General features: G+C 41.3%; 1 protein-coding gene across 1 annotated transcript in view; it reads right to left on the bottom strand.

The window, feature by feature from the left end:
• The window catches only part of smndc1 (survival motor neuron domain containing 1), a 286,609-nt gene that overhangs the window by 260,751 nt on the left and 5,279 nt on the right, over window positions 1–20,579 (bottom strand). The window lies entirely within an intron of this gene.

Raw genomic sequence — 20,579 nt, 5'->3', positions numbered from 1 at the left:
ATGTCTAGTCTAATATGTTTAGGGACTTTATAGATCTACAGTAGAGGTTGGCCGATAGTGGATTTTAAAAGGCCGATATAATAATGATATTGAGTAGGAAAAGGCTGGTAGGTGATTAATCAGCCAGTATCCTGCAGAAGAAGTACACTATGAGTCAGTGGTCTTCTAACAGTAACCACAGATTTAAGTACAGGATGTATTCAGACATGTGGCTAATTTGCTTTGTTCTGATTCACGGGCTGTTGCATTTTTCTTTTGGGTCGTTTACGTTCACAAGGTAACAGTCCTAAGCAGTCCAAAGTTTTTTCGTTTTTTGTGGGGGAGGTTTGCCTTGAATTGACAGGATAGTAGAGACAGACAGGAAATGGGGAAGCAGAGAGAGGAGGAATGACATGCAGCAAAGGGCACACTAGGGGATTTGAACCAGGGCCGGCTGCAACGAGGACGGTAGCCTCTGTATGAGGCACCTGCTCAACCCCTTTGAACCAAACAGCCCCCCAAGCGGTCCAAAGTTGTAAACAAATGCCATGCGCAAACCAACTGTTCTCTCATTGGTCAGAAATCTTACCCGGAAGGAGGAGGAGTTTACCCAGGAAAAACAAAAGCCATGGAACATCAGCAGCATGGCTGGTTCACCACGAAACGAACCGCTCTAGGGCTCTAACGGAAGCGAGTCAAGACCGTCCTTCCTTGGCGCTCTCGGTCCGCTTATTCTATCTCGCATCCAAGCTCGATTGCTGTGTTCACATGTCCAAACGAACCGATCTTTGAGGTTAAATGCTCCCTGTTTCGGAACAACTGCTCCAAACGAGGCCAGGTCTGAATACACCCTTCTAAAACTATTGACTGATCTATGGCACCACTCACACACAAGATACCATAAGCTGTTTTGCATTTACAGTGCATGCAAGAAATGCATTTCTTTATACTTCTAAAAAACAAAAAACACTAGAAATAGTGGTTCAGTGACAGTCCACTGCTAATAATGTGGGAATCTACATTGTGTGAGCCTGTGTGCCATTTTTTGAGGGGCTGGTCCACACTGTTACTACTGCTGTTGCAGACACAAAACAGCCAGTTGCTTCATGTAAGCACAATCTAAACAACATGAAATGCAGAGCTCAGCTTCATTTTTGTCCTTCTTGCCAGTGGTTGTGCGTGCATGTGCCTGCAGCAGCAGCAGCCAAGAGAAGCCTATTTATCACACTGCTATTTATCAGGCTGCTAATCAACCTGATAACCTGCAGCTGTGCCGGCTGCCTGCAGGAGCCACCCCTCACTCTTCACCCACAGCCGGCGTTCACCCACAGCCCTCTGCTACACTCAGATACTTCTCACTTTGTAGATTACCGAGTAAATCCTCAAACAGAGACGTCTGACTTCACCCCTGCTATATAGCTGTCTCGTGCCGTTTTTACCGTTTATCAATAATGGCGGGATAAATGCTCGATCATCGATGCTGTGGATTGAGCACATGAACACATACATGATTGTAGCTATAAATTGTGAACTGTGTCAGGCTCAACAGGCCCGAAACCACACACAGATGTTTCCAGTTATTCTGCTCAATTACATCTGTGCTCAGGCTGTAATATGGACAGTGGCATGTTAGGAAGAGCAAAGATGATACTGTTAACATTAATGATGAATTAAACAATGATAATTAGCGGGGGGTTAACCTTTTATCCAGGTTGACCGGGAACCCAGGACACAGATACTCCACACAATCAATTACAGAAATTCAGAAGGTGGAAAGAAATTAACCAATCTAGAAAGTCGGCTAGAAATTATGCTAATTTACCAGTGTCTCCATCTGACAGCGTGAAACGCTGATGGTAGTGAGGGATGTAAATGTTCAATGAGCATTGAGGTTAAGAAATGTACCTCTTCTGGGTTGCGTTCCAAGTCTTAATCAGGGGATGTCAGACCCCGAAAATAAACCCTCTTTATTTGAACACTGCTCTGCTGTGTCTCAATAAAACAGGACAGTGTGACATTGAGTCTGCTGGGAGGAAACTGACCATTTGAATCCAGCCATGTTTACACCATTATTTATTTTACAATAGGGTGCATTGAGAGTGGAGAAAATGTGCAAACACACACAGTGATGTGAAGAGGTACCCTCAAAGTGAAAAACCACGGTAGGGGATGTACCATGAATGTATAGGTCCTACTCCACACGAGATTGCAACAGCTCCAGTCAGTTACCTGATTAAAATGTCACAGAAAACAATCTGATTTATGGAGATAATTAAATGATTAAATTATATTTAACCACAAAATGCACAATTATAGCTTTCACACATCTTGAACAGTAATGTGTGTGCGTGCGTGCATGCGTGTGTGTGTGTGTGTTCATGATAATGTTAACTTCTATCAAACTCAGTGCATATTTTACACTATAATTGCAAAAAAAAAGGAACTGAAAAGAGAATGCAATGAAGAATAATAGACTTGAATTTCATTAGTGGCTTCAACAATGTGCTGAACAATTTGATAGGCACAAACACAATTAACCCTGTGCTATCCATGCAGTTCACTTCATTACAGAGTAACAGAATCAGACTAAGGGAGCTTTCACACACTGTTTAATTAATCTATAGTTGTAGACAGAAGGAAAAAGTCATCAGCAAAAGGCAAATTAAGTCAGACAAAAATCCCTTTGGTTTTATTGCTGTACACTCTTAGAAATAAGGGTTCTAAAAGGGTTCTTCTAGAAGGGCTGAGGTTCTACCTGGAACTATTTGCTTCTGAAAACCCTTACTACAGCATTAGTGTTACCAAGATCCAAGTTCTCTGGATCAGAATGATTCTTACTGGAACCCTTAGTGTTATCAGAACGCTTTAAAAACTCTTTCCCTAAGGAAAGGGTTTTTAAAGGGTTCTTGGTAATACGAATGCCACGTTTCCACTACGTGGTACCGGCTCGACTCGACACGACCTTTTTGCGTTTCCATTACGTAAAAGTACCTGTAATCTGGTACCCAGTACTATTTTTTTAGTACCTGCTTGGCCGAGGTTCCAAAACGGGTGAAGAGGTAATAAAATGTGACATGTAAACACTGCAGAGCACTGATTGGTCAGAGAGTCGTCACCAGCGGCTGCGGGGCCATCTGAGAGGCAGCAGTCTCCTGTTTTTTTTTGGTTTGTTTGTTTTTTAAACAGCCTGTCTCTGGAGATGATCGGGGAGAAAGCGATCTGATGAAGTTACCTGCAGCTCTCTGGAGATTTACTGCTGGCTGGCGTGGCTTCAGAGAGAAGTCTGAGGAAAGGGGTTGGGACTTTTGACTTGTGAATTTTCAAAATGTGGCCTGAACCGTTTTTCCAGAATCTCCAACCCTACCTTTAAGGGTTCCAGTAAGAACCATTTTGATCCAGAGACCCTTTTTTGAAAGAAAGAGTTCTTCTGAGATTTTTGAAAGTATGTGTATAAGATCCCAGGGTTTCCCCCAGAAAACTTGTTAAGCCCAGTGGTAGGGTGGCACCAGCGGCCCATCGGCGGGCCACCGGTGCTCAAGCGTGTTTTTTTGTGACAGGGGCCTGCCTGACCCTGACCGATGGCAGGGCCCTGTAGGGAACAGATTCATTAATGGAGCAGTAGCATTTAGCAGGTGTGATTCCATAAGGCCTTAAGATCCATGTTAAAAGTTGACTAGAAATTTGAAAATATTATCATAAACATCTGTTATTTTAAGACTTTATGTAACTTAAACACCAGCTATAGCAGAGTCTTACAGAAAGGCACTCTTGAAATGCTGTTCAATCAACCACAAAAAAGTAGGCCTAATAATTATTTAAAAAAATATTTAAATAAATAACATCAACTGTTTGCATTAAAAACTAAAAAACAACTGCCTGGTGTCTCCATTGTTAAAGTCTAGCCTTATTTCCATGGATGTATTATAGATCCATCATCCATGGTTTGTTTTTTTTAATTTATTTTGCTCCGAGATTTTTTTACATCTGGAGTCACGTGCACATGACGTACCACGCTCTTTTTCCGGTCAGTCGTCATGGAAACGTGACACTCACGTGTGTGATCGCGAACTTTACGAGCTGAAAAATGAAACAATGGATCATTTTTTCCCCCATCATCAGGTGAAAGCCCCGCGGCTCACAGGAGTCCGGAGCTCTGACGCTGCAGGGGACGACGTGCTAACAGCTACCAGCTAGCAGCTACCAGCTAACAGCTGCTACAGCAGCTGACTGAGCCTCTGGAGCCGCGGCTCCGCTCACGTTAACGTGGACTCGGTGCGTTCCTCTCGGTCAGCTGGTGAAGCAGCGGTCTGATGCGGTCTATTGTCTGATGAGCATGATGTCCGTGACGTGTCTCGTTATGTGCGACGAAGTTGTAACGTTGTCAGGTGATGAAAAAGACACCTGATCACGTGTTTATTGAGTATAAAAACTGATTAAAAATATTAATAAACGATGTTTAGCCTGGCGGGGGGTCAAGTAAGGCCTGGCGGGCCGCCAGGTTTATAATACACTGGGGGAAACCCTGAGATCCTGTGCCACCAGGAACATACTTCCTGATAACACTTACTTATAAAGATGCAATTCCTTGTGATTACAGCTACAAATACAAATACTTTTCATATCTATTCGTTTTAAGAAGAGCAAGCTCTTCTTCTACAGATCCTGTTGATCAAACAGTAACATAGTGGGACTCCAACCCCTGCCTCTCAGTCCAAAGTCAATGGCATTATCCACTGAGCTATCCAGCTGATTATGGTGAGACATTAGGTCCACCATACTATTATCTTACATGCACCTTCTGATTATACTTGCTAATAATGTTCAGTCAACTGAAATGTTCCCGATTTATTTTTGCAACCATTACTTATAAGAAAGCAAGCTCTTCATCAGCAAATCTTGTTGACCCAGGCAAAGATTAGCTGTGAGAGGGATTCAAACCCCCACTCAAAAACTTTAAATAGAGGGAGCTGTTACACTACTCAGTTCTGAGATAATGACAAGCAGCAAAGTGCTGCCAGGTGGAATTGAACCCTGGGTCACTGTAGGGAGGACTATAATGTCTGTTTTTGACGCATCTGCTCTACCAAGTGAGCTATACAACACTAAACTTTTCTTTTCTTTTCTTTTCTTTTCTTTATTAGGATCCCCATTAGCACCTGCAGCAGCATTGGCTATTCTTCCTGGGGTCCAACACAAAGTTAATGCCTACTGAGGTGTTGTATTAAATAATTATGGTACACACAATTCTACTGTATTTTTTCTCCTCCTCATACTTTGTCTTTCCATAGGATGCTGCTGTACCCTGTTGATTGGCTTAGTCAAGTTGTGAAGCCGCACATACTGTAAGTTGTCACTTGCTAAGTTCAGTAATAGAGGAAGGTCTTTGATGACAGAGGTTGCGAGTTCAAGCGTTAACTGATGCAAAAATCACGTTGTAATGCTGACTTTCAGATTACAGCATTAGGGCTTGTTGATGCTGTGAATTGAACCTTGGTCCCCCAGGGGAAAGGGTACGATTTTGTGTGTTGGGCTTGGGACCTGACCATCCTGTTGGCTGCCATGTGGGAGCTAAGAGCTGGTTTCCCCATGGATTGCACTGTCTACAAAACAGACGTGACATATCAACAGTGATTACTGTTCACACATTGTGTGTTCATGTAAAAGATGAATGGAAGTACAGAAGATCAGAAACTTCAGAGAATCAAGGTAAATCTAATATCTTATGCCAACAAGTTTGACCCTAGCTAAGGAGTAGGGCACTCATAGGAGAACCCGACTCAGCAACAAGCCGAAGAACCGTATATGGTTCTACTTAGCACTTTTATTTCTAAGAGTGTATGAGTACTGTATAGCATGATGTGTCTAATATTGCATGAGTGCACTTTCACAAAACAATGATGTGTCATTCAGTATTCATAAGCACTGTTGCACTGATAGATACATAGCTTTTTCAGTATGCCAGGTTGCATGTATACTCTTTGTGCTTCCCCAACATATGCATGATTAGGAGAGTGTTTTCACATAGCACTTGTTATCAAGTCCCTATAGATTCCTTGTCCTTGAGAGCAGCCAAAACAGTATGGCAATCATCAATTGTACATTAGCATTTGATGCCAAGAAACATATTTGAGTGGTTGCATTCATACCAGTATCCACCATCTGCTTATAGGAGAGGCACCAGACCACAGACAAACAGTCAGTCCATTATCAGACTTGTAGGACCCACTGGCCAATGTAATGGCATTTTAACCCTACTGGGAGTTGAAACAGGAAAAGTGAACAGAGCTGCTGTCATCAAAGAATAATTAGCACATTCAAGACTCACGAAATCCAACTCACTCATCTCAGAGAAACTTTAAAGAGACAATTACATGACATTGTAATAAAATTCACCACACCTAAAACATTAATTTACTTCCATCATAATGTATATGATAATGGAATAGAAATTAAACGCCTCAAAAGAAATGGTTATGCCACTGTGCATGATCAAAGTCTCAGATGCATGATTCATGTCTGTCAGAATAAAGTACAAGGAAATATGCAAGGAGCTGTTTAATACAATCAGCCCTGCAACCTTCCCTGAGTTTTATGTGGAGGGCAAATCATAGAGATCACAAAAAAAAAAATTTGTGATAGATTGGATAAAGACCTTGAAAATTTTACAGACCGGGGGAGTTACCTTGAAAAGGTCAAAAGTAATTTTACATAAACAGAAAATTTCTATCAGAATAGCATTAATCAAGCAGCAAGGTGGCATAATATATTTTAAATAATGAAAACTCAAGAAAACATTTGGTTTACTGAACTGCAGCTCATTCAGTGCACTCAGAAAGTCCCTTCACTTTTTTTCATAACTTGTTATATTGCAGCCTTATATTACGGTAATTTAAATTCATTTATTCACTCACCAATCTATTCAATATACCAAACTAAGTAAAAACTTTTTTTTTCTTTTTTTTCTTAAAAAGCACAGAGTGAAGTATCACATTAGCATAAGTACTGTATTTCGAGACTTGAAATTTTGTTCAGGTGCTTCCCGTATCTCTTCATCATGTTTGAGATGTTTCTACACCTTGATTAGAGCCCACCTGTGGGAAACTCAATTGAGTGGATGTGATTTGAAAAGACATGCACCTGTTTATATAAAGTCTCCCAACTGACAATATACATCAGAGCAAAAATAAAGCTGAGAAGTGGAAGGAGCTCCCCGCAGAGCTCAGAGATGGGGTTGTGTGAAGGAACAGATCTTGGCAGGGTTAGAAAAAAAAGTCATCCTGCCATTAAGGCTCCCAAGGGCACAGTGGCCTCCATGATGGAAGAAGTGTAGAGCCACCAGGACTCTTTTTAGTGCTGGATACTCAGCCAGCTGAGTAATCTTGGAAGAAGGACTTTGGTATGAGTGGTGACCAAGAACCTGATGGTGACGGTCACTCTGGCTAAGCTCCATAGATCCCGTGTGAAGATGGGAGAAACTTCCAGAAGGACAACCATCATGGAAGCACTCCACAAATCTGGGCTTTGAAGCAGAGTGGCCAGACAGAAGCCTCTCTTTGGTGAAAGCCTCTTGGAGTTTACAAAAAAGCAGCCCAAGGACTCTCAGAGTGTGACAAACAAGGTTCTTTGCTCTGATGAAAACGAGATTGGCCTCAATTCTAGGCATCATGTCTGGGGGAAACCAAGCGACTCTCATCACCGGCCAAATAAACATGGAGCATCAGGATGTGTCAAATCTTAGTCAGTACTGCCATTATAGATGATGTAATCATATGGCTCGTCTATACAGGGCAAAGTAATTTCTTTTAATAGCTAAAAGTGCCTATGCTCTGTCTTCTAACAAAAGTGTGTTTTGCTCGGGGTCTTTGTGACTATGAAAAATGCTGTTAGTGTTAATCCAAGTCATAAAAATCATATAAGTAGTTCTAAGGACAGGATGTGAAAGGAGTCTGATTGCCCTTGAGACAACACTGAGCTCTAGTGTTGATGCAACTACTCAGTGTCTATGAATTGAATTATGTTTAAAACATTTCAGTGGTAAATGTAGATAGAAGCTGTGTTTTTAAAATGTAGCATGAATATACTCTGCATTGGCAACAAAACCCTGGCTGGTTTTTGTTTTCCTGTAGAGATGAGTTTTTAGCCCAGCAGCTAAAATACCAGACCACTGCGAGCACAGGCATCCAATAGCTTTCTCCACAATTGGCTCAAATGGACTTGAAATGGAGTCATTTGGCTCTCTCTTTGGCTGTCCAAGCAGATGCCTGACTCCAGGAGATGGCTTGAGGGGATTTTCGAGTCCGTCTCCCATGCGGCATATAACGATAAAAAGTAGGCTCAATTTTGCTGCACCTTAAAAAAAAACACATTAGAAAAAGGGAAGCTGTGATGAGAAGACTGGCAGATGGGGTAATCCATCCTGGTTGTTCAAACAAAAAAAGGTTAATAGCTTAAGTGTTTGGAGCCCTTAACAGGAAAAAAAAACTGACCTGCCACAAACTGTCTGGGGCAGCCCACAGCCTAACTTAATTTCCTGGCTGCTGATCAGGATGGGATTGGATCAACTAAACTTGATGTAGGTCAACAACAACAGCGAACATTTGGAGCCAGTGGTGGGTCATGACATTTTCAGAGCCCACCTATAGATGAAAGCCTGTGTAGTTCAACTGTTTACATCTCCTCAGAGCAGTGAGTTTTTAATTAGATAGGAGTCATTGATCTGTGATATTCCTGCTCCATCCTCACCATCACTGAGTGTGCAGAAAGCCCTTCGTAAAGACGATGACTGGAAAGAGCCAAATGACTTTTCACACAAATGATGATGATGATGATGATGTCTTGCTCAGCTCATAGATATAGCAGCTCACTCTAAAAGAGACATTTGGTTCTTCTTAATGATAATTGGAGCTCCCTTTTATCTGCAGTTCTTATTTTATCTTCCTTGTGTTTCATCAAGACCAAGGACGTCGTGAAATTTCTCATTCCCAAAAACTTCTTCAGTTGGGTGAATCATCCACAGCAAACTGTATGTAACACCATGTCATGCTAAATTGTGGACTGAACAGTAATGTTTCCATTGCCAATTCAAGGCCAACACAAAAGTTAGGAGCCAAGACTCAATCATATCATCATCATCCCTGCAAAAAAAAAGATTTATGTTGAACTCACTAGAATGGAGGCTTGAATTTTTCAATTTTTGAGTCAATATATTTAGAAGAACATTGTCTGCAAATGTTATTGGCATAACTGCCACTGAATGATATTACCAATAAAAAAAGACTAGCCCCTGTAAGCAATATTGCTCCCTTCTATTTGATAGCATTGTGCCTAATAGGATTATGCAAGAAGAGGCTGTGTGATGGAAGGGAGGGGAGACTTCCATGATTTACAAGCCTGACAGGAACAATTAGGAGGGCACGCGCAGTGGGCTATTACTCAACACAGACAAAATGAAAAGGCTGCCTTTCATTTACATCAATGCTGCCATGAGGGGAGTAAGTGGATGCCCAGCTAAAGAGAGATACACTTTCTTTCCAACTAGGGAGCCTATTACAAAGCTAAAATAGCCTCTGCATTATACCTCGCCTGATGGAGTCCAGCATTTTTGGCAGAGACCTGACCACTACCTTTTTTATTTCCTCCTGGGCCGTCTTAATGATGGACTTTTGACACATAGAGAACAAGCTACAAATATAACAGGCTACATGTTCTGTTAGGTGCTTATAATGTGTATAATTTCCTGTCAATTACAATTGCTGGGTGGATACATGACATGAGTGTATTTGTCATTTTCTGTTTCATACCTCAGAGTCTATAATTAAGGGATGGTGAAGTGAGTCTAGACCACTGGAATGAATAGCCTGGGCTATTATAGAGTAACAGGCTAAAAGGACAGGAGGAGGGCTATTCGTGCTTCAGCTCCAGAACTGTTGTTAGTTTTAAAATGATCCTCTACTCACATCGATTATCATCCCGTTCCATAAAACATATTCCAGCAGTATTTACTTCCACGTGAGTGCCTGCAGGTAGATGAAAGTCTACAAACAGGACAGCACAGCAAGAGGCAATTAAAGCAGCTGCAGTATTTCTAGGCTGGCCTAATAGGGCACGTTTGAATGCAGCAACGAGGGACTAGCAGCTCCGGTCCCCACAGCTGCTGAATAAATGAAGAGATCTCTCAAAAAAAAAAACACAATTGAAATGAAAATCATTGAATGGTTGAAAAGAAGAGTAGCAAGCAATCTGTGTTTACAAAGTATATATGAAGAACTCTGCATACTGATCAGGATGCTGTTCACACATTCACTTTAGCCATAGAGGTCTAAACAGGACTGGGTTTTTTTTCCCCTGTTTGTTAACTCCCACCTGCTCCTGCAGGATTTTGGCAATGAATCGCCATGAAATTTATTGGATGTATTGGCACAACATTTTGTACAGACAGGATGTATCCCAGAGACTTTGATAATTCTTTGACTCTGACTTAATCTAGTGCCACCACCAGGGTGACACACTTGGGTTTGTGTGAAATGTCTCAAAAGCAATCAAATGTATTTCCATGAAATTCTGTCCACACAATCATGTCCCTCCAAAGTTACTTCAATAACAACTTTTCATCTTGCACCCTCTTCACATCAAAACATCCATTTGCCCAACACTTTGGTTGATGACTTAAAGGAGACATATTATGCCCCCTTTCCACAAATTAAAATAGTTCCCAAGTGTCTTAAAGACATATCTGTGACATGCTTTGGTCAAAACACCCCAAAGACCAAACATCACAGCTCTCTTTTCATCCTCTCAAAACAGCCCTGTTCAGAATGACTGGTTTCAGTGCCTGTCCCTTTAAATGCAAATAATAAACCACTGCTTGCCCCGCCCCACCCCTTCTACCGGTGGGATGATATTATGCAAATTCGAAAGCTAGACAACTGAGGGAACAGCTCATAACCACGTGGATTTCAACTTGCAACCTGCACATTACAGATCTTTTTGTCAGTTCTCACATTTTGGGGACCGGAAGCCAAGCCAAACACCCAAATATATGAGCCTTCAAAAAGAGATATTTCCATAATATGTCCCCTTTAATACAGTCTCATTCCCATCAGGCTGAGAAATATTAACATACTACCACGCTAAAGTAAGATGATGAACATGATAAGCATTACATCTGCTTACCATTAGCATTGTCACGTTTAGCTTGCTAGGTGGCCTTAGCACCTTTGAAACTATGCTGTGCCCAAGCATTATTACATGGTGTGGCTAGTACATACTTTATTTTAGCTTTGTGCAAGGCCAGGCTACATCTTTCCCATTGATTTAAGTGGAAGATGCCCATTTAAAACAACTGACTACAACTGAAATAGAGCATTAATTGATACCATATTTGGAATCAGAATACAAATACCACAGTGCAACTTAATTACATTGGGCGATACCAATTGCACATACATATCTACATAAGAAATGAACTTTGTATCCTGTATTCATGCCACTACTGTACATCCCATTACAGACTCAGACCCTTTACAGAACATTTTGCATCAACCTATCCTTCATTTACTTTTAATATTTTCTTGCCATTAAGTCTCATCACAATGGCAAATAATAAGAAATGAATAAGTCTCTCATCTATTCTTAACACAAACATAAAACGTTCATTTCGTTAATTTCTTTACATCTATCTCTGAGAGGACACTGAATTTCTGGATTAAACACAATATAATAACTGCTAAATGACCATCAATTACCATTTCCTACATTGTAGACGAGCTTTGTTAAAGAGAGAGCAGTTAATAGGACCCACTGACATTTGCTGTGCTGTACCTGATCTGCATACAAGCCACCAGTTCAACACCAGCTTCCTTCCTCAAAAAAACCTCTTCACTCATTGCCCTTCAGCGACATGCAATCAGTTCAGCTGCATGGCAAGTAGACAAAAAGTGTCTTGGTGGAGTAGGTGCACGCTATTAAAATGGATTAGGTGAACTGCATATTTAAATCATCTGAGTGCCATCTTTGTCAATTTTTTCTACCCAAGCAGGGCACCCTATGACCAAAGTGGTACTTTGCTGAAAGAGAGCTAAACCAATTGGATGGGGGACTATCTGGATCTGCGTGCACATAATCACACATCATTTTGACAATGACCACATTAAAAAAAGGAAAGAAATCATCAATCAGAAAACATCCACTTTTCTGCCACATTTTGACTCTCCAATGGCATCACACAAAAACCTTTCTTATGGTTAACCCACTGCACTAAACATCTGCAAAAGTTTTCTTCCATGGCATGCTTTGTAAACTGCAGCACATTATGCAATCTACAAATCAATGTGATCTTCTTTTTGGCAAGTTTTCCACCAAAGTATGTGTTTATGCCTCTTCTGCATCCACATGTTCCACTCCCTCATCTTCTTGAGTGTAAAGAGTGACACTTAAATCAGTTTGACATCACAGATGCTGTTATTTTACAACCTACAATCTCCTGCGTGTTTGGATACAGAATGTTCTGTAGAAAAGCCATCATTGCACAAGTATAACTCTCAACTACTGACAGTGCCTCTCTGTAACACTCGGGTAACATTAGTATGCAGACTGGAGCTCACATCTCCTAGGTTTATATTTCTGTTACACCAAAGCTTACCTGAAGCACCTTTTAGCAAGACTCTGAACTACAACGTTAGTGTGTTTTTTCCCCAAATTGATTTCTCACCATTAAGGAAAACCCTAAAACCTCTGCACAGTGTTCACTGTATTCCTTCTCCTGTGTGATCCAAAGTAAATGGCACACAATGTCTTTTAGGTGTATAGAACACCTAATTGTAAATACACCACCTCCTATATACAGGGGCAGAGGAGAGGCTGGGGAAAATAGTGCTTTTATGGTTACGTAAGTGGAAACCTCCTGCCTCTCATGCCAGAACAACCAATTTGCCTGTGACCTGTGTCATCCAGCTATAATTACCGCCATCCAATTAGAGACAGATCTTTAGCTCAGCCTACAGCTAGCACCTTGAATTTCCTTTTGCCAGGAATATTCCCTTTTGATTTCAAATCTCTTTTCATCAGGATTGTGCCTTCTATCAAAATCGTGTTCTCTACACACCTAGAAAAAAAAAAAAAAAGAAATAACTGAGGGATTTTGCTGAGTCACGGCAGCTGGAAGACAAATGTTAATGGGTAGGCATGTGTACATCTGTGTGTATTTTAGGACAGAAGCCAAAGAATGATTGATTGACTGAGTGATGTGTGCCTCTGGCCCGACGTGACAAACATACCACATAGAGTGAGAGATCCTAAGCTCCAGAGAACATATTTTCGCAAAAAGAAGTCAATGGGATGCTGCACTGAAACATTCAATAAGTGGTATATGTCCAGTCTGTAGCGGGATCAGCAGTGGGTTTCCAGAGCACAGTGTGTAAACCCTGTAATGAGTAAGCACTTCCACTATTGCTCCTGACAGATCTGACAGCTTCTCTACACTAATACCGAGCCGCAGCTTCATCTCAAGGGTGCATGAATTGAGACAGATTATTTTTGGGGAGTGATTCAGAACTGTCATTATTAAGTCCTCAATGCAATCTGCTTCAATTCAATGGGGCCACCTTGAACAGTGGTTCTGCAAGACCAAATCTGAAAACTTCTCCAGCAAACTCTATTGTTCCACTACATGTGGTGTGGGACAGTGTGTTCAGAGAAAGTGGAGAATGCAGATGAATGAAGTAGAAGGGGGAAGAAAAAGGCGGAAAGAAAAGAAAGCGAGTAAGAAAGGTGATGGGGGAAGTGGTTTCAACCCTCCAGCAGCTGATATATTTATGCATCACCGTGATTAGAATTTCTATTCTGCCGCTGCTGCTGCAGTCTTAACGGAAAAGTCTTCTGTTCTAGGTGATGTGTGTTTGCAGGTCTGTGTGTGCTTATGAATCACTGACTGCATGTAATATCATAATATGAACAGTGAAATGAAGTGAATGTGTTTATCGTTTGTGTGTGTGTGTGTGTGTGTGTGTGTGTGTGTGTGTGTGTGTGTGTGTGTGTGTGTGTGTGTGTGTGTGTGTGTGTGTGTGTGTGTGTGTGTGTGTGTGTGTGTGTGTGTGTGTGTGTGTGTGTGTGTGTCTAATGCTCACATGTCTTAATGGCCAGCTGGCTGCAGGTCATCACACATCATACTAAGTGTCTGGTTGAAACAGACCATATGGCAATCTGAATATTGTCACTATTCCTGTGGCTGATTTTCTTTTTTCCTCACAAATTACAATATACATGTAGTGTTTCTATTCATTTGTGTAGTATTATTTTTCATCACTACCAAACAAATGTAGTGCCGGCCCCTAGCTGTTTTTTTTTTTTTTTTAACATGACAATACACACAAGAGAAGCTAACATCTCTAAATGTATAATCCTCACTCCCCCAAAAATAACTGGCACCACGTCAGTGAGTAGCAGAAGAGTAATTGCACTTCGTAACAAGACCATGAGGGGTTCATCAAACAAAAAAAAAAAGTCACAAAATCCTTTCACAGACAGTTGCAGTTGATGCAGTATGGTTCAGCAGCCTGCAGGTCCGTGATAAATAACATTAAATGTAAAAAGTCATCAAGAGAAGTATTTCTGTGCTATGGGTGAGATTTTACAGATAAATAATGTTCAAAGAAAAACATAAGATGATTCTTAGGGTGGCAAAGATATGAAACATTTTATTACCCCCTTTTTTAAGAACTGTGTATTTGAAGTTATAACCTCCGTCTCTGGAAGCTAGACTATATATTATATTACCTATATATATTATGCAATTGCTCAGAGCACTGAATAGAAAATGCCCCACATGGTCTTAAGTGACATATTAAATCTTATTTAAATACTCACTCATGCTGATGGGAGCTACAACGTTGAAGACACTCATAGTTATGAGAGAATCATGGGATGTTGCATTTCTTGGTATTAGAGTATCATAAATCATGGCTCAAAGACACTATGTCAAGGGTTAATCCCCTGATATTCCAGCAGCACACACAGCATTGTCTGCATGTCTGGTTCACTAAATGGCCAGTGGGGTTCATTGCCACTGAGATAGCATATGAGCTAAAATGGAAAAGCTGATGAGTAACAGTGATTTAATTTGGATGAGTTGAGATGACATCTTCATGCATGAGAAAACTTCAAAGCCATATTTGGTGAGTCACAACCGATGGCTGACTGAGAGTGGTGCTCTGGAGTTTTTGTAGCCAAGATTTATCAAAGTCCTAACTACACACGTGTGACTAACATTTTCTTCATCTACCCCATTAAATATTGTTCGAAGCACCGGCCGTTTACAGCACCACACACAGTGAATATCTTTGTGTTTCTTCCACCTAATATGTTCTGTTTATATGTGCACGTCTGCTGTTTAAAAGGGCCATATAAAGAAGCACAATTAAAGTAATGCATATCTCAAAACATCTAATTAGTCTCAACAATATGGGCTGCCATGGAAACAAACATCCTCCAGTTTGCAGTAGTGCATAAAAGTAATGGCACACCCAGCATCACAGGGGCAAAGAGATCATTTCTCACTTTGAATTGCTCTGTCGACCAGAGCCTGTAGTTGGTGATGACACAGACTGGGAGCAAACAAAATCCTCCACCACCCCACGCAAAAAAAAAAGGAAAGACCATAACTGTTATTCTCTAGGCTCTGTGGACAATGCTGTCAGTGCTACTTCGGAGACTTAAAAATGATTTGGCAATGTCGAGACCTTCATATGCGTACTGTGCAAATACCGAAGTGGCTGCTATGCAGTGTCATTGAAAACCAAAAGTGAGCAGCAACACTAAGCATTTCTTTGGTTTTTCACTTTTTTTTGCCAATATTGTGATTAGGAGCAAGTGTCTTGAAATTGCTGCAGGGTATTATGCTCCCAAAAATTCAAACCATTTGCACAAAAGAAATAAACTGTCACATCCGCCAGCAACCTAAAATGCTGCTTCGTGCTTGGAAAAAGTGGAAAATGAAATCTAAAGTAGCTATTTGTAGGTTTTACTATTCCACATCGAAAATGTTACAACATTAGCAACAGCGACGGTTTACTTCAGCCGCCAACTCAATCATCTAAAAACATAAGCAAACCAAAAGGGTTGCTTTCCACCGCTGCAGCTAGCTCTGGACAGAAATTAAGTGTGATGGTGAAATCACAACATTTCTTCTAAATGGGTAATTAAACAGCTAACGCTTGCTGTGTACAGTAGCAATAGCCAAACTTGTCCTTGGTTGAATCGAGTGTTACAGAAGCTGTGTTTCTCCTGAAAGCTCCCAAAGCGAACTTAAAGTAAACAGCCGGTAATATAATATTCACATCAAATTGTACAGGTGTGCAAACATTCAAGTCCTCTCAGAAGGGAAACTGTTACGATAAAACTTACTCATTGTCCTGACTAAAGAAAACAAAACATAAAGAGATCCTCTCCTCATTCTCTGCCTGTCGTTTGTCGATCCCATAGAAAGCGTGCTGCTGCTCTAAGTCCTCAATGCCAGATTAGCTGTGTTTGAATGTGGTCTCAGGAGGGCCGCACACATAGCGCATATGCAAATAGATTTACAGACAACCAATTACACAGAAAACTCTTCAAACAAAAGGGATCCACAAAGGACAGACCTGTCGTTCTTCCCTGCTCAGGGTCAGAGACAAGAAGAAATTTTGATTACAATGTATTGGATTAGATTACAAATTGGATTATATTCTGACTGAGTGGTGTCATGAGTGAGAGTGACACTGAGACTGAACGTCAAAACACGAGTGTATTCTGACTGATTGTCATTGTGTTTATACAGCATAAGAAATAGTTGCCCTGTAATCATCTGCAGCCAACGGGGAATTATGGGTTATGTAACAATTCTATATTACATTGACTATTTGTTTTGTGTTTACATGGCTGCATGTGTTGTATAATGGAAATGAGTTCAACAGCATTAGCGTTGGCTTCTCTGTGGGAGTTTTTACAGATAGTTAAGCCAATTTTCCAGAGACACTAATAGTGATTAATGGTGTTATGTTTTTAATGCTATTTGTTGGGATAAAACTGGAGTGGTGGTTTGGTGAAAAGACTATAAAATGGAGCAAGAGCCAATGCATTAATACCTGTTATCTCCTTAACAAGGACAATATCATTTAACATTATGGCAGTTTCGAGAATAACTACCATCTGTGTTCAACAAGGCGTGCGGTTCTCGTGTGCAAATGTCTGTGTGTGCATCTTTTACGAGTGGGTGGTGGAGGATGTTTGTGTGTGTGTGTGTGTGTAACTGCATGTGTTTTAAATTCACAAATAATATGATTACTCTGGACTAATGTTTACTTTTGTTACCGTGTTAGCTCAGACTTTTGGGCCCAATTCAAACTCTGACCTGACGCTATATGAAAAGTTAAGGGATCTTGAAAATGTTCACACAGTTAATTCTGATAGGGATGTGAATGTCTGCTCCGAATTTCATGGCGTTCCTGTCAATAGCTGTCAAGACATTTTACTCAAAGCAGTGAATATCGACCTCATGGTGACACTGGAGGGAAAGTCAGAGGATCATCAAAGTCATTACGATTCATCCTCGGGGGACCATTGATGGCAGTATCAAATATCATCCATCCAATAGTTGTTGAGATATCTCCCCCCAAAAAATGTAAACTTCCTTGTGGCGCAGAGTCAAAGTCATTGGGATACATCCTCTGGGGATGCTTGGACCTTCATGATAACTCATCCATTAGGCCTAGCTGCTGAGATATATAGTATATTCAGTGTGGGCCAAAGTGATTGGCTAACTGGCTGCCATTGCTGCCTCCATTGCTACGCCAACCAAAAGCTGCGACATTATTTGATGTTATGTTGTGTGAGAGCCTGATCAGCACAATTATCATTCCCAGAAAAGTTTTTCAGCAGGTGCAGTGTGTGTGCATGAGTGTGTGCCATAAACCTCTCATAATGAGGAAAGTCCTTGTTTATTCATGTTCGGGACTATATCCAGTGATCTTACTTGTTCCGGTCCCAATGTGTTTGATGCATACAGTGGGAAAATACTCATGAATAATTTAGATGAAAGATAAAAATGTATGTTTACAGCTTTGACTGTTTCATATGCTAATGCAAACACTTCTTGTTCACCTCGGGATGTTCTGTGGATCTGAGAGCAGCATTTGACAGCGCACACTTCCTTTACCTTTGGGACTTAGGAGAACTCAGTAGAAATTGGAAAATCAACCGGAAATAACAGAATTGTGTTTGTGTCTGAACCTCAATATTCTCCTTCAATCTCCTATGCAACATCGACCCCCCCCCCCCCCAGTGTACATGTTTACTTTCTGTTTCCCCATGCATTCATTCAAAATACACATTCCCCCATTTTCAGTGACGTATGACAACTTTAAAGTCTCGGCGTGTACAGTGGCCCAGAGGCTCAAGCTGTCCTTAGGGATCCAGCTGTAATGAATGGTTAAGCTGACAGTCATCAGCAAGCAGGGCGGGCTTTTTTGCATAAATCTGGACACTCCCCTCACAGCCTTTGGCAGGTCAATAAACGGAGTAGTAGAGAGGGGATTGAGGAAAGTGGTGGCGGGGGGAGGGATTTTCCCCACTTGTCAACTCTGTGTTGTTCCACTCATTAAGCACAGTGAGATTAAGCTGGTGTTGGGACTGAGGGGGAGCTGTGGTTCTTGGCGGGTTGGATTGGCATGCATGCAGTGGGCGCAGTCAGAAGCTCGTCATAGACCCATGAACCGGCAGAGCTGGGAGGAAAACAGACAATTAAATCAATAAGACAGCAGTCAGCAGATCACTGCACCGGTTACCGCTCCCCCTCTGCCTTTTGGAAGAAAAAACTCATTTGAAAAAGCTTTTCTTCTCTTCAGCTTCAGGTTGCTTACATAATGGTAAGAGACCGCTTATGCCACCTCTTTCCTAACTTCAACCTATAACTCCAAAGTAATCAAAAGTTAATTAAACTTAAACATAACAAGCTGTGCTTGAAAACATTACATTTCCTTTGCAACACCTCTCAAGGTTTCAGAGCACTATAATCCTCCTTCTGTGGCACATCCTATTTACTCTTGAATCAACTGTTATCGTGAAAGGTGCACTGGCAAGATTTTAGTCTGAACAGACACAAAGTGCCAAACAATGAAACTCAGTATGACTCCCCAGGAAATATATAGTACTAGCTCACTATATTTACTAGGTCTCTGAAAGTTACTTCTTCAACTTTTCATCTCTCAAGGTTTATATACACAGACACACATACTGTACACTATATGCATGTAAAGGAATATAAAGCCTGTTGACAAAAAATATTTGTGGTGGAGTATTGGCAAATAGGACAACTTTTGTTTCCTTCAGGTTTGGGTTTTTTTTTTTTTTTGCCCATCAACTCCTGAGAAAAATATCTAGGTCTCTGTGTATGTCGAATGTTTGACTTTCTTCACCAGCCAAAAGGATTATGGGTCTTTTGGTATCTTATCTGTACTGATGCAGCTTTTCACTCCTGAACTTTGCACCACATCTTTAAGAACAATATTCAGAAAAACAATCAGCACATTTATTTTCATCTTTCAGAGATGTTAGAAATGTTATCGAAGATCCCTTTGAGACTTGTTGCACGTCTTCCTTGATCTAAGATTATTTTTGTGAGATTCTGATGTAATCCCCCACCCCTTCTTCAGAAACATAGCATTTCTTGCAGACCTTGAATGGTACACAGGTGCTCATACTATTATATCCATTCCCTGTAATAACAGGACTTTATACATCAATAAGCAATAAGCTTATGAGAAATTTAAAGAAATCTAAGAAATTTAACATGTCTGCAAAATCAATATTCCCATTTCTCCAGTGAACATCTCTCTGTGTGTAACACTCTCTCTGTCTCACCGTCTCTATTACACCCTCTCCTCATTTCATTTTCTCTCTCGTCTCAGTTTCTCACTAACACTTCTGCCCGGCTGGCTCTTTGCCTCATCTGCCCCCCTCCCTACCCCATTTGTGCAGCTATAGAGCTACTTCTCCTTTCCCCTTTTGCTGGATTCAGCCCCCTACACCTCCTCCTATAAACAATCTGTAGATGTATGAAAGTATCGGGGAGCACTGCAGGAGACATCCAATTAAAAGCACAATGCATTATTATTTCCCAGCCCCCCCTCCCTCTCCGCTGTCTCCCAAAGCCCTTCAGATTATATAACAGCTCAGTGTCAACGGAGCCAGCCTGTGGAGGACAAGTTGAGGGGGTCTTCGCCGATGATGCAGCTCAGCGACTCTGGACTTTCCCCAGCAGCTTGCGTACTACCCCTCACTCCTCCTCCTCCTCCTCCTTCTCCTCCTCCTCCTCTTTCTCTTTCCTCCCTTTGCCATATCCACCCACCAGCCCACCTTCTCCCTCCCTTCCTTTACACACACATGCACACATACACTCAATCACGAATGCACGGGGATTGCAGCAGCAGCAGCACCGCGAGATGGAGATCTCCACTGCGTGTGTGAGTGCCTGTTCCCGGTGAGTGCAGGGACGAGAGAGCGAATGAGTGTCAGTGATGCTTGAATAAGGTGTATGAGGGAGAAGAGGGGGGAGAGAGTAGAAGGCAGGAGGG

This window comes from Trachurus trachurus (assembly GCF_905171665.1).
Source record: "Trachurus trachurus genome assembly, chromosome: 15".
Classification (NCBI taxonomy): domain Eukaryota; kingdom Metazoa; phylum Chordata; class Actinopteri; order Carangiformes; family Carangidae; genus Trachurus; species Trachurus trachurus.
Note: the sequence above shows the minus strand (reverse complement) of the source record. Positions and strands in the feature narration are given on the sequence as shown.